The sequence below is a fragment of the Hyla sarda genome, chromosome 8 (assembly GCF_029499605.1).
Source record: "Hyla sarda isolate aHylSar1 chromosome 8, aHylSar1.hap1, whole genome shotgun sequence".
In the NCBI taxonomy this organism is placed as follows: Eukaryota; Metazoa; Chordata; class Amphibia; order Anura; family Hylidae; genus Hyla; species Hyla sarda.
Genome location: NC_079196.1, coordinates 116,853,500 through 116,868,409, shown reverse-complemented (window position 1 = coordinate 116,868,409; position 14,910 = coordinate 116,853,500). Strand labels below are relative to the sequence as shown.

Below are 14,910 nucleotides of genomic sequence, written 5' to 3'. Positions count from 1 at the left end.
AACCTGCACAGGTGTGCTAGATTATTATTATTTAGTTTTGTTTTATTTTTTTACACCAATCAGTGTGCAAACATGGTCATTAAAACGCTAAATGAATAGACGTTCATAAACCAGTCAGTGCAACTCATCATTTTGGTCTCCAATTCTCAAACTCAAATTCTCACCCACGGAGGATTAAATGAGAATCTTTCTTGTTTAACACTGGAATGGGGTGGTGCACTGTTCACTACCCGAAGATACTGCCACATCGGGTCAATGCATAGGGCGACAGAAGCAAGCTTCCAAATCAGCTCCCTTTCTCAAAAATCCATTTAATTTATGGTCCCCAGATAGGGAACGTATGTATCAGTATGTGCTCACAAGTCACCCAAGTGCAAGTATTCACACAAAAAAAAACGTGCCTCAGGATGCGATCTGTCGCAAGATCCTTTCTTTTTTTACACTTGATCTAAGCCAAAAGGCCTAGAGGGGATAACCGGGAAAGGGGTGGACCCAACCATGTCCCCTTCATGAGCACTCACATTACTCATAGGAATGGAAGGAAGGCTGGCAGCCAACCAGCCTCCCATACACTTTCTGGGTGGGTGGCAGTCAGCCACCCATACATACATACAGCACAGGCTAAACCCACATCATCACTTAAAAAAAGGACAGGCGACCATTGCACTCTGATGGAGCATTTAGCAATGCAATCCATAGCCTGGCTTTTGCCTGAACCCCCATCACTCCTCCTCTTGCATATAAGACAATATTTCAGATCTGCATATGAAAACAACACGCCTACCTTTGTTGCACATAGCTGCCTGCCTGTCTCTAGTTTCCCCACTGGCTGTAGCTGCGTCCCTTCCGACATGGAATAACACCAACTGTAACGATAAACTGAAAATTAACAGTATAAACCTGCATCATTTTGGACTCTGGTATTTGCTGAATCCGGGTGACCTGACAATCGATGGTGGTGCCGCTGGTGATTCTGGCCTTCTTGGAATCTGTTGGGCCTATGTGTTAGCTCACACATCACTTGGGTATCCATGGTAACTACCACAACATGGTCATCTGCAGTTTACATCTAGCCCGTGGCATTGAATGGCATTTTAAAAGTGCTAAGGGTCCTGGTGCAATAATCCTCCCATGAGGATCAGCCTCAACGGCTTTGTAGATTGCACTCATGTCAGCAACTCCATATACATTTTTTTTTCTTCATGCTTCTTTCTTCATCCTTTTTTCTTTCTGTCATTCAGACTTTCATTCATTCGATCTCTCTCACTCACTTGCTTTAACTCATTTGTTCTCACTCACTCACTCACTTACTCAATCACTCACTCACTCATTCACTCTCACTCACTCTCACTCTCTCACTCACTCGCTCACTAAGTCAGTCTCTCTCTCTCTCTCTCTTTTTCTTTTTATATATATTTTTTTCCGTCTTCTTCTTCTTCTTCTTCTTCTTCTTCAGACCCTGTCATAGCACTAATGCCTTTCCAATACCACCAGCAGATGGAGACACTCCATTGCAACATTGGTTGTGAGCAGCAGTTTCTAAAAACAAATGCCTCATGGCGGATTTCCCATCCATCAATGGATGGTAAATTTTGTTTTTATCATTCACTGACCACAGAAACCAATGCATGGTCAAGCAACAGCAATGACACACCCTTGTGTATAGGCATGAGACCCTCATGTCATTTAACAGGATTCAGCACCACCCACAAGACAGCTACCTGTCATGTCATGTCAAACCTGCACAGGTGTGCTAGATTATTATTATTTAGTTTTATTTTATTTTTTTACACCAATCAGTGTGCAAACATGGTCATTAAAACGCTAAATGAATAGACGTTCATAAACCAGTCAGTGCAACTCATCATTTTGGTCTCCAATTCTCAAACTCAAATTCTCACCCACGGAGGATTAAATGAGAATCTTTCTTGTTTAACACTGGAATGGGGTGGTGCACTGTTCACTACCCGAAGATACTGCCACATCGGGTCAATGCATAGGGCGACAGAAGCAAGCTTCCAAATCAGCTCCCTTTCTCAAAAATCCATTTAATTTATGGTCCCCAGATAGGGAACGTATGTATCAGTATGTGCTCACAAGTCACCCAAGTGCAAGTATTCACACAAAAAAAAACATGCCTCAGAATGCGATCTGTCGCAAGATCCTTTCTTTTTTTACACTTGATCTAAGCCAAAAGGCCTAGAGGGGATAACCGGGAAAGGGGTGGACCCAACCATGTCCCCTTCATGAGCACTCACATTACTCATAGGAATGGAAGGAAGGCTGGCAGCCAACCAGCCTCCCATACACTTTCTGGGTGGGTGGCAGTCAGCCACCCATACATACATACAGCACAGGCTAAACCCACATCATCACTTAAAAAAAGGACAGGCGACCATTGCACTCTGATGGAGCATTTAGCAATGCAATCCATAGCCTGGCTTTTGCCTGAACCACCATCACTCCTCCTCTTGCATATAAGACAATATTTCAGATCTGCATATGAAAACAACACGCCTACCTTTGTTGCACATAGCTGCCTGCCTGTCTCTAGTTACCCCACTGGCTGTAGCTGCGTCCCTTCCGACATGGAATAACACCAACTGTAACGATAAACTGAAAATTAACAGTATAAACCTGCATCATTTTGGACTCTGGTATTTGCTGAATCCGGGTGACCTGACAATCGATGGTGGTGCCGCTGGTGATTCTGGCCTTCTTGGAATCTGTTGGGCCTATGTGTTAGCTCACACATCACTTGGGTATCCATGGTAACTACCACAACATGGTCATCTGCAGTTTACATCTAGCCCGTGGCATTGAATGGCATTTTAAAAGTGCTAAGGGTCCTGGTGCAATAATCCTCCCATGAGGATCAGCCTCAACGGCTTTGTAGATTGCACTCATGTCAGCAACTCCATATACATTTTTTTTTCTTCATGCTTCTTTCTTCATCCTTTTTTCTTTCTGTCATTCAGACTTTCATTCATTCGATCTCTCTCACTCACTTGCTTTAACTCATTTGTTCTCACTCACTCACTCACTCACTCACTCAATCACTCACTCACTCATTCACTCTCACTCACTCTCACTCTCTCACTCACTCGCTCACTAAGTCAGTCTCTCTCTCTCTCTCTCTCTTTTTCTTTTTATATATATTTTTTTCCGTCTTCTTCTTCTTCTTCTTCTTCTTCTTCTTCAGACCCTGTCATAGCACTAATGCCTTTCCAATACCACCAGCAGATGGAGACACTCCATTGCAACATTGGTTGTGAGCAGCAGTTTCTAAAAACAAATGCCTCATGGCGGATTTCCCATCCATCAATGGATGGTAAATTTAGTTTTTATCATTCACTGACCACAGAAACCAATGCATGGTCAAGCAACAGCAATGACACACCCTTGTGTATAGGCATGAGACCCTCATGTCATTTAACAGGATTCAGCACCACCCACAAGACAGCTACCTGTCATGTCATGTCAAACCTGCACAGGTGTGCTAGATTATTATTATTTAGTTTTATTTTATTTTTTTACACCAATCAGTGTGCAAACATGGTCATTAAAACGCTAAATGAATAGACGTTCATAAACCAGTCAGTGCAACTCATCATTTTGGTCTCCAATTCTCAAACTCAAATTCTCACCCACGGAGGATTAAATGAGAATCTTTCTTGTTTAACACTGGAATGGGGTGGTGCACTGTTCACTACCCGAAGATACTGCCACATCGGGTCAATGCATAGGGCGACAGAAGCAAGCTTCCAAATCAGCTCCCTTTCTCAAAAATCCATTTAATTTATTGTCCCCAGATAGGGAACGTATGTATCAGTATGTGCTCACAAGTCACCCAAGTGCAAGTATTCACACAAAAAAAAACGTGCCTCAGGATGCGATCTGTCGCAAGATCCTTTCTTTTTTTACACTTGATCTAAGCCAAAAGGCCTAGAGGGGATAACCGGGAAAGGGGTGGACCCAACCATGTCCCCTTCATGAGCACTCACATTACTCATAGGAATGGAAGGAAGGCTGGCAGCCAACCAGCCTCCCATACACTTTCTGGGTGGGTGGCAGTCAGCCACCCATACATACATACAGCACAGGCTAAACCCACATCATCACTTAAAAAAAGGACAGGCGACCATTGCACTCTGATGGAGCATTTAGCAATGCAATCCATAGCCTGGCTTTTGCCTGAACCCCCATCACTCCTCCTCTTGCATATAAGACAATATTTCAGATCTGCATATGAAAACAACACGCCTACCTTTGTTGCACATAGCTGCCTGCCTGTCTTTAGTTACCCCACTGGCTGTAGCTGCGTCCCTTCCGACATGGAATAACACCAACTGTAACGATAAACTGAAAATTAACAGTATAAACCTGCATCATTTTGGACTCTGGTATTTGCTGAATCCGGGTGACCTGACAATCGATGGTGGTGCCGCTGGTGATTCTGGCCTTCTTGGAATCTGTTGGGCCTATGTGTTAGCTCACACATCACTTGGGTATCCATGGTAACTACCACAACATGGTCATCTGCAGTTTACATCTAGCCCGTGGCATTGAATGGCATTTTAAAAGTGCTAAGGGTCCTGGTGCAATAATCCTCCCATGAGGATCAGCCTCAACGGCTTTGTAGATTGCACTCATGTCAGCAACTCCATATACATTTTTTTTTCTTCATGCTTCTTTCTTCATCCTTTTTTCTTTCTGTCATTCAGACTTTCATTCATTCGATCTCTCTCACTCACTTGCTTTAACTCATTTGTTCTCACTCACTCACTCACTCACTCAATCACTCACTCACTCATTCACTCTCACTCACTCTCACTCTCTCACTCATTCGCTCACTAAGTCAGTCTCTCTCTCTCTCTCTCTTTTTCTTTTTATATATATTTTTTTCCGTCTTCTTCTTCTTCTTCTTCTTCAGACCCTGTCATAGCACTAATGCCTTTCCAATACCACCAGCAGATGGAGACACTCCATTGCAACATTGGTTGTGAGCAGCAGTTTCTAAAAACAAATGCCTCATGGCGGATTTCCCATCCATCAATGGATGGTAAATTTTGTTTTTATCATTCACTGACCACAGAAACCAATGCATGGTCAAGCAACAGCAATGACACACCCTTGTGTATAGGCATGAGACCCTCATGTCATTTAACAGGATTCAGCACCACCCACAAGACAGCTACCTGTCATGTCATGTCAAACCTGCACAGGTGTGCTAGATTATTATTATTTAGTTTTATTTTATTTTTTTACACCAATCAGTGTGCAAACATGGTCATTAAAACGCTAAATGAATAGACGTTCATAAACCAGTCAGTGCAACTCATCATTTTGGTCTCCAATTCTCAAACTCAAATTCTCACCCACGGAGGATTAAATGAGAATCTTTCTTGTTTAACACTGGAATGGGGTGGTGCACTGTTCACTACCCGAAGATACTGCCACATCGGGTCAATGCATAGGGCGACAGAAGCAAGCTTCCAAATCAGCTCCCTTTCTCAAAAATCCATTTAATTTATGGTCCCCAGATAGGGAACGTATGTATCAGTATGTGCTCACAAGTCACCCAAGTGCAAGTATTCACACAAAAAAAAACGTGCCTCAGGATGCGATCTGTCGCAAGATCCTTTCTTTTTTTACACTTGATCTAAGCCAAAAGGCCTAGAGGGGATAACCGGGAAAGGGGTGGACCCAACCATGTCCCCTTCATGAGCACTCACATTACTCATAGGAATGGAAGGAAGGCTGGCAGCCAACCAGCCTCCCATACACTTTCTGGGTGGGTGGCAGTCAGCCACCCATACATACATACAGCACAGGCTAAACCCACATCATCACTTAAAAAAAGGACAGGCGACCATTGCACTCTGATGGAGCATTTAGCAATGCAATCCATAGCCTGGCTTTTGCCTGAACCCCCATCACTCCTCCTCTTGCATATAAGACAATATTTCAGATCTGCATATGAAAACAACACGCCTACCTTTGTTGCACATAGCTGCCTGCCTGTCTCTAGTTTCCCCACTGGCTGTAGCTGCGTCCCTTCCGACATGGAATAACACCAACTGTAACGATAAACTGAAAATTAACAGTATAAACCTGCATCATTTTGGACTCTGGTATTTGCTGAATCCGGGTGACCTGACAATCGATGGTGGTGCCGCTGGTGATTCTGGCCTTCTTGGAATCTGTTGGGCCTATGTGTTAGCTCACACATCACTTGGGTATCCATGGTAACTACCACAACATGGTCATCTGCAGTTTACATCTAGCCCGTGGCATTGAATGGCATTTTAAAAGTGCTAAGGGTCCTGGTGCAATAATCCTCCCATGAGGATCAGCCTCAACGGCTTTGTAGATTGCACTCATGTCAGCAACTCCATATACATTTTTTTTTCTTCATGCTTCTTTCTTCATCCTTTTTTCTTTCTGTCATTCAGACTTTCATTCATTCGATCTCTCTCACTCACTTGCTTTAACTCATTTGTTCTCACTCACTCACTCACTCACTCACTCAATCACTCACTCACTCATTCACTCTCACTCACTCTCACTCTCTCACTCACTCGCTCACTAAGTCAGTCTCTCTCTCTCTCTCTCTTTTTCTTTTTATATATATTTTTTTCCGTCTTCTTCTTCTTCTTCTTCTTCTTCTTCAGACCCTGTCATAGCACTAATGCCTTTCCAATACCACCAGCAGATGGAGACACTCCATTGCAACATTGGTTGTGAGCAGCAGTTTCTAAAAACAAATGCCTCATGGCGGATTTCCCATCCATCAATGGATGGTAAATTTTGTTTTTATCATTCACTGACCACAGAAACCAATGCATGGTCAAGCAACAGCAATGACACACCCTTGTGTATAGGCATGAGACCCTCATGTCATTTAACAGGATTCAGCACCACCCACAAGACAGCTACCTGTCATGTCATGTCAAACCTGCACAGGTGTGCTAGATTATTATTATTTAGTTTTATTTTATTTTTTTACACCAATCAGTGTGCAAACATGGTCATTAAAACGCTAAATGAATAGACGTTCATAAACCAGTCAGTGCAACTCATCATTTTGGTCTCCAATTCTCAAACTCAAATTCTCACCCACGGAGGATTAAATGAGAATCTTTCTTGTTTAACACTGGAATGGGGTGGTGCACTGTTCACTACCCGAAGATACTGCCACATCGGGTCAATGCATAGGGCGACAGAAGCAAGCTTCCAAATCAGCTCCCTTTCTCAAAAATCCATTTAATTTATGGTCCCCAGATAGGGAACGTATGTATCAGTATGTGCTCACAAGTCACCCAAGTGCAAGTATTCACACAAAAAAAAACGTGCCTCAGAATGCGATCTGTCGCAAGATCCTTTCTTTTTTTACACTTGATCTAAGCCAAAAGGCCTAGAGGGGATAACCGGGAAAGGGGTGGACCCAACCATGTCCCCTTCATGAGCACTCACATTACTCATAGGAATGGAAGGAAGGCTGGCAGCCAACCAGCCTCCCATACACTTTCTGGGTGGGTGGCAGTCAGCCACCCATACATACATACAGCACAGGCTAAACCCACATCATCACTTAAAAAAAGGACAGGCGACCATTGCACTCTGATGGAGCATTTAGCAATGCAATCCATAGCCTGGCTTTTGCCTGAACCACCATCACTCCTCCTCTTGCATATAAGACAATATTTCAGATCTGCATATGAAAACAACACGCCTACCTTTGTTGCACATAGCTGCCTGCCTGTCTCTAGTTACCCCACTGGCTGTAGCTGCGTCCCTTCCGACATGGAATAACACCAACTGTAACGATAAACTGAAAATTAACAGTATAAACCTGCATCATTTTGGACTCTGGTATTTGCTGAATCCGGGTGACCTGACAATCGATGGTGGTGCCGCTGGTGATTCTGGCCTTCTTGGAATCTGTTGGGCCTATGTGTTAGCTCACACATCACTTGGGTATCCATGGTAACTACCACAACATGGTCATCTGCAGTTTACATCTAGCCCGTGGCATTGAATGGCATTTTAAAAGTGCTAAGGGTCCTGGTGCAATAATCCTCCCATGAGGATCAGCCTCAACGGCTTTGTAGATTGCACTCATGTCAGCAACTCCATATACATTTTTTTTTCTTCATGCTTCTTTCTTCATCCTTTTTTCTTTCTGTCATTCAGACTTTCATTCATTCGATCTCTCTCACTCACTTGCTTTAACTCATTTGTTCTCACTCACTCACTCACTCACTCACTCAATCACTCACTCACTCATTCACTCTCACTCACTCTCACTCTCTCACTCACTCGCTCACTAAGTCAGTCTCTCTCTCTCTCTCTCTCTTTTTCTTTTTATATATATTTTTTTCCGTCTTCTTCTTCTTCTTCTTCTTCAGACCCTGTCATAGCACTAATGCCTTTCCAATACCACCAGCAGATGGAGACACTCCATTGCAACATTGGTTGTGAGCAGCAGTTTCTAAAAACAAATGCCTCATGGCGGATTTCCCATCCATCAATGGATGGTAAATTTTGTTTTTATCATTCACTGACCACAGAAACCAATGCATGGTCAAGCAACAGCAATGACACACCCTTGTGTATAGGCATGAGACCCTCATGTCATTTAACAGGATTCAGCACCACCCACAAGACAGCTACCTGTCATGTCATGTCAAACCTGCACAGGTGTGCTAGATTATTATTATTTAGTTTTATTTTATTTTTTTACACCAATCAGTGTGCAAACATGGTCATTAAAACGCTAAATGAATAGACGTTCATAAACCAGTCAGTGCAACTCATCATTTTGGTCTCCAATTCTCAAACTCAAATTCTCACCCACGGAGGATTAAATGAGAATCTTTCTTGTTTAACACTGGAATGGGGTGGTGCACTGTTCACTACCCGAAGATACTGCCACATCGGGTCAATGCATAGGGCGACAGAAGCAAGCTTCCAAATCAGCTCCCTTTCTCAAAAATCCATTTAATTTATGGTCCCCAGATAGGGAACGTATGTATCAGTATGTGCTCACAAGTCACCCAAGTGCAAGTATTCACACAAAAAAAAACGTGCCTCAGGATGCGATCTGTCGCAAGATCCTTTCTTTTTTTACACTTGATCTAAGCCAAAAGGCCTAGAGGGGATAACCGGGAAAGGGGTGGACCCAACCATGTCCCCTTCATGAGCACTCACATTACTCATAGGAATGGAAGGAAGGCTGGCAGCCAACCAGCCTCCCATACACTTTCTGGGTGGGTGGCAGTCAGCCACCCATACATACATACAGCACAGGCTAAACCCACATCATCACTTAAAAAAAGGACAGGCGACCATTGCACTCTGATGGAGCATTTAGCAATGCAATCCATAGCCTGGCTTTTGCCTGAACCCCCATCACTCCTCCTCTTGCATATAAGACAATATTTCAGATCTGCATATGAAAACAACACGCCTACCTTTGTTGCACATAGCTGCCTGCCTGTCTCTAGTTACCCCACTGGCTGTAGCTGCGTCCCTTCCGACATGGAATAACACCAACTGTAACGATAAACTGAAAATTAACAGTATAAACCTGCATCATTTTGGACTCTGGTATTTGCTGAATCCGGGTGACCTGACAATCGATGGTGGTGCCGCTGGTGATTCTGGCCTTCTTGGAATCTGTTGGGCCTATGTGTTAGCTCACACATCACTTGGGTATCCATGGTAACTACCACAACATGGTCATCTGCAGTTTACATCTAGCCCGTGGCATTGAATGGCATTTTAAAAGTGCTAAGGGTCCTGGTGCAATAATCCTCCCATGAGGATCAGCCTCAACGGCTTTGTAGATTGCCCTCATGTCAGCAACTCCATATACATTTTTTTTTCTTCATGCTTCTTTCTTCATCCTTTTTTCTTTCTGTCATTCAGACTTTCATTCATTCGATCTCTCTCACTCACTTGCTTTAACTCATTTGTTCTCACTCACTCACTCACTCACTCACTCAATCACTCACTCACTCATTCACTCTCACTCACTCTCACTCTCTCACTCACTCGCTCACTAAGTCAGTCTCTCTCTCTCTCTCTCTTTTTCTTTTTATATATATTTTTTTCCGTCTTCTTCTTCTTCTTCTTCTTCTTCTTCAGACCCTGTCATAGCACTAATGCCTTTCCAATACCACCAGCAGATGGAGACACTCCATTGCAACATTGGTTGTGAGCAGCAGTTTCTAAAAACAAATGCCTCATGGCGGATTTCCCATCCATCAATGGATGGTAAATTTTGTTTTTATCATTCACTGACCACAGAAACCAATGCATGGTCAAGCAACAGCAATGACACACCCTTGTGTATAGGCATGAGACCCTCATGTCATTTAACAGGATTCAGCACCACCCACAAGACAGCTACCTGTCATGTCATGTCAAACCTGCACAGGTGTGCTAGATTATTATTATTTAGTTTTATTTTATTTTTTTACACCAATCAGTGTGCAAACATGGTCATTAAAACGCTAAATGAATAGACGTTCATAAACCAGTCAGTGCAACTCATCATTTTGGTCTCCAATTCTCAAACTCAAATTCTCACCCACGGAGGATTAAATGAGAATCTTTCTTGTTTAACACTGGAATGGGGTGGTGCACTGTTCACTACCCGAAGATACTGCCACATCGGGTCAATGCATAGGGCGACAGAAGCAAGCTTCCAAATCAGCTCCCTTTCTCAAAAATCCATTTAATTTATGGTCCCCAGATAGGGAACGTATGTATCAGTATGTGCTCACAAGTCACCCAAGTGCAAGTATTCACACAAAAAAAAACGTGCCTCAGGATGCGATCTGTCGCAAGATCCTTTCTTTTTTTACACTTGATCTAAGCCAAAAGGCCTAGAGGGGATAACCGGGAAAGGGGTGGACCCAACCATGTCCCCTTCATGAGCACTCACATTACTCATAGGAATGGAAGGAAGGCTGGCAGCCAACCAGCCTCCCATACACTTTCTGGGTGGGTGGCAGTCAGCCACCCATACATACATACAGCACAGGCTAAACCCACATCATCACTTAAAAAAAGGACAGGCGACCATTGCACTCTGATGGAGCATTTAGCAATGCAATCCATAGCCTGGCTTTTGCCTGAACCCCCATCACTCCTCCTCTTGCATATAAGACAATATTTCAGATCTGCATATGAAAACAACACGCCTACCTTTGTTGCACATAGCTGCCTGCCTGTCTCTAGTTACCCCACTGGCTGTAGCTGCGTCCCTTCCGACATGGAATAACACCAACTGTAACGATAAACTGAAAATTAACAGTATAAACCTGCATCATTTTGGACTCTGGTATTTGCTGAATCCGGGTGACCTGACAATCGATGGTGGTGCCGCTGGTGATTCTGGCCTTCTTGGAATCTGTTGGGCCTATGTGTTAGCTCACACATCACTTGGGTATCCATGGTAACTACCACAACATGGTCATCTGCAGTTTACATCTAGCCCGTGGCATTGAATGGCATTTTAAAAGTGCTAAGGGTCCTGGTGCAATAATCCTCCCATGAGGATCAGCCTCAACGGCTTTGTAGATTGCACTCATGTCAGCAACTCCATATACATTTTTTTTTCTTCATGCTTCTTTCTTCATCCTTTTTTCTTTCTGTCATTCAGACTTTCATTCATTCGATCTCTCTCACTCACTTGCTTTAACTCATTTGTTCTCACTCACTCACTCACTCACTCAATCACTCACTCACTCATTCACTCTCACTCACTCTCACTCTCTCACTCACTCGCTCACTAAGTCAGTCTCTCTCTCTCTCTCTCTTTTTCTTTTTATATATATTTTTTTCCGTCTTCTTCTTCTTCTTCTTCTTCTTCTTCTTCAGACCCTGTCATAGCACTAATGCCTTTCCAATACCACCAGCAGATGGAGACACTCCATTGCAACATTGGTTGTGAGCAGCAGTTTCTAAAAACAAATGCCTCATGGCGGATTTCCCATCCATCAATGGATGGTAAATTTTGTTTTTATCATTCACTGACCACAGAAACCAATGCATGGTCAAGCAACAGCAATGACACACCCTTGTGTATAGGCATGAGACCCTCATGTCATTTAACAGGATTCAGCACCACCCACAAGACAGCTACCTGTCATGTCATGTCAAACCTGCACAGGTGTGCTAGATTATTATTATTTAGTTTTATTTTATTTTTTTACACCAATCAGTGTGCAAACATGGTCATTAAAACGCTAAATGAATAGACGTTCATAAACCAGTCAGTGCAACTCATCATTTTGGTCTCCAATTCTCAAACTCAAATTCTCACCCACGGAGGATTAAATGAGAATCTTTCTTGTTTAACACTGGAATGGGGTGGTGCACTGTTCACTACCCGAAGATACTGCCACATCGGGTCAATGCATAGGGCGACAGAAGCAAGCTTCCAAATCAGCTCCCTTTCTCAAAAATCCATTTAATTTATGGTCCCCAGATAGGGAACGTATGTATCAGTATGTGCTCACAAGTCACCCAAGTGCAAGTATTCACACAAAAAAAAACGTGCCTCAGGATGCGATCTGTCGCAAGATCCTTTCTTTTTTTACACTTGATCTAAGCCAAAAGGCCTAGAGGGGATAACCGGGAAAGGGGTGGACCCAACCATGTCCCCTTCATGAGCACTCACATTACTCATAGGAATGGAAGGAAGGCTGGCAGCCAACCAGCCTCCCATACACTTTCTGGGTGGGTGGCAGTCAGCCACCCATACATACATACAGCACAGGCTAAACCCACATCATCACTTAAAAAAAGGACAGGCGACCATTGCACTCTGATGGAGCATTTAGCAATGCAATCCATAGCCTGGCTTTTGCCTGAACCCCCATCACTCCTCCTCTTGCATATAAGACAATATTTCAGATCTGCATATGAAAACAACACGCCTACCTTTGTTGCACATAGCTGCCTGCCTGTCTCTAGTTACCCCACTGGCTGTAGCTGCGTCCCTTCCGACATGGAATAACACCAACTGTAACGATAAACTGAAAATGAACAGTATAAACCTGCATCATTTTGGACTCTGGTATTTGCTGAATCCGGGTGACCTGACAATCGATGGTGGTGCCGCTGGTGATTCTGGCCTTCTTGGAATCTGTTGGGCCTATGTGTTAGCTCACACATCACTTGGGTATCCATGGTAACTACCACAACATGGTCATCTGCAGTTTACATCTAGCCCGTGGCATTGAATGGCATTTTAAAAGTGCTAAGGGTCCTGGTGCAATAATCCTCCCATGAGGATCAGCCTCAACGGCTTTGTAGATTGCACTCATGTCAGCAACTCCATATACATTTTTTTTTCTTCATGCTTCTTTCTTCATCCTTTTTTCTTTCTGTCATTCAGACTTTCATTCATTCGATCTCTCTCACTCACTTGCTTTAACTCATTTGTTCTCACTCACTCACTCACTCACTCACTCAATCACTCACTCATTCACTCTCACTCACTCTCACTCTCTCACTCGCTCACTAAGTCAGTCTCTCTCTCTCTCTCTTTTTCTTTTTATATATATTTTTTTCCGTCTTCTTCTTCTTCTTCTTCTTCTTCTTCTTCAGACCCTGTCATAGCACTAATGCCTTTCCAATACCACCAGCAGATGGAGACACTCCATTGCAACATTGGTTGTGAGCAGCAGTTTCTAAAAACAAATGCCTCATGGCGGATTTCCCATCCATCAATGGATGGTAAATTTTGTTTTTATCATTCACTGACCACAGAAACCAATGCATGGTCAAGCAACAGCAATGACACACCCTTGTGTATAGGCATGAGACCCTCATGTCATTTAACAGGATTCAGCACCACCCACAAGACAGCTACCTGTCATGTCATGTCAAACCTGCACAGGTGTGCTAGATTATTATTATTTAGTTTTATTTTATTTTTTTACACCAATCAGTGTGCAAACATGGTCATTAAAACGCTAAATGAATAGACGTTCATAAACCAGTCAGTGCAACTCATCATTTTGGTCTCCAATTCTCAAACTCAAATTCTCACCCACGGAGGATTAAATGAGAATCTTTCTTGTTTAACACTGGAATGGGGTGGTGCACTGTTCACTACCCGAAGATACTGCCACATCGGGTCAATGCATAGGGCGACAGAAGCAAGCTTCCAAATCAGCTCCCTTTCTCAAAAATCCATTTAATTTATGGTCCCCAGATAGGGAACGTATGTATCAGTATGTGCTCACAAGTCACCCAAGTGCAAGTATTCACACAAAAAAAAAACGTGCCTCAGGATGCGATCTGTCGCAAGATCCTTTCTTTTTTTACACTTGATCTAAGCCAAAAGGCCTAGAGGGGATAACCGGGAAAGGGGTGGACCCAACCATGTCCCCTTCATGAGCACTCACATTACTCATAGGAATGGAAGGAAGGCTGGCAGCCAACCAGCCTCCCATACACTTCCTGGGTGGGTGGCAGTCAGCCACCCATACATACATACAGCACAGGCTAAACCCACATCATCACTTAAAAAAAGGACAGGCGACCATTGCACTCTGATGGAGCATTTAGCAATGCAATCCATAGCCTGGCTTTTGCCTGAACCCCCATCACTCCTCCTCTTGCATATAAGACAATATTTCAGATCTGCATATGAAAACAACACGCCTACCTTTGTTGCACATAGCTGCCTGCCTGTCTCTAGTTACCCCACTGGCTGTAGCTGCGTCCCTTCCGACATGGAATAACACCAACTGTAACGATAAACTGAAAATTAACAGTATAAACCTGCATCATTTTGGACTCTGGTATTTGCTGAATCCGGGTGACCTGACAATCGATGGTGGTGCCGCTGGTGATTCTGGCCTTCTTGGAATCTGTTGGGCCTAT

At 43.5% G+C, this 14,910-nt stretch overlaps 9 pseudogenes; all 9 read right to left on the bottom strand.

The window, feature by feature from the left end:
* Nucleotides 1–209: 209 nt before the first annotated feature.
* LOC130287040 (U2 spliceosomal RNA) lies at nucleotides 210–473 on the bottom strand (annotated as a pseudogene).
* Nucleotides 474–1,946: 1,473 nt separating this feature from the next.
* Nucleotides 1,947–2,210, bottom strand: LOC130287712 (U2 spliceosomal RNA; annotated as a pseudogene).
* A 1,482-nt stretch (nucleotides 2,211–3,692) lies between these two features.
* Nucleotides 3,693–3,956, bottom strand: LOC130286366 (U2 spliceosomal RNA; annotated as a pseudogene).
* A 1,467-nt stretch (nucleotides 3,957–5,423) lies between these two features.
* LOC130287038 (U2 spliceosomal RNA) lies at nucleotides 5,424–5,687 on the bottom strand (annotated as a pseudogene).
* Nucleotides 5,688–7,164: 1,477 nt separating this feature from the next.
* On the bottom strand, nucleotides 7,165–7,428 carry LOC130287688 (U2 spliceosomal RNA; annotated as a pseudogene).
* Nucleotides 7,429–8,901: 1,473 nt separating this feature from the next.
* LOC130287037 (U2 spliceosomal RNA) lies at nucleotides 8,902–9,165 on the bottom strand (annotated as a pseudogene).
* A 1,477-nt stretch (nucleotides 9,166–10,642) lies between these two features.
* On the bottom strand, nucleotides 10,643–10,906 carry LOC130287036 (U2 spliceosomal RNA; annotated as a pseudogene).
* Nucleotides 10,907–12,382: 1,476 nt separating this feature from the next.
* LOC130287035 (U2 spliceosomal RNA) lies at nucleotides 12,383–12,646 on the bottom strand (annotated as a pseudogene).
* A 1,470-nt stretch (nucleotides 12,647–14,116) lies between these two features.
* Nucleotides 14,117–14,381, bottom strand: LOC130288071 (U2 spliceosomal RNA; annotated as a pseudogene).
* Nucleotides 14,382–14,910: the final 529 nt, after the last annotated feature.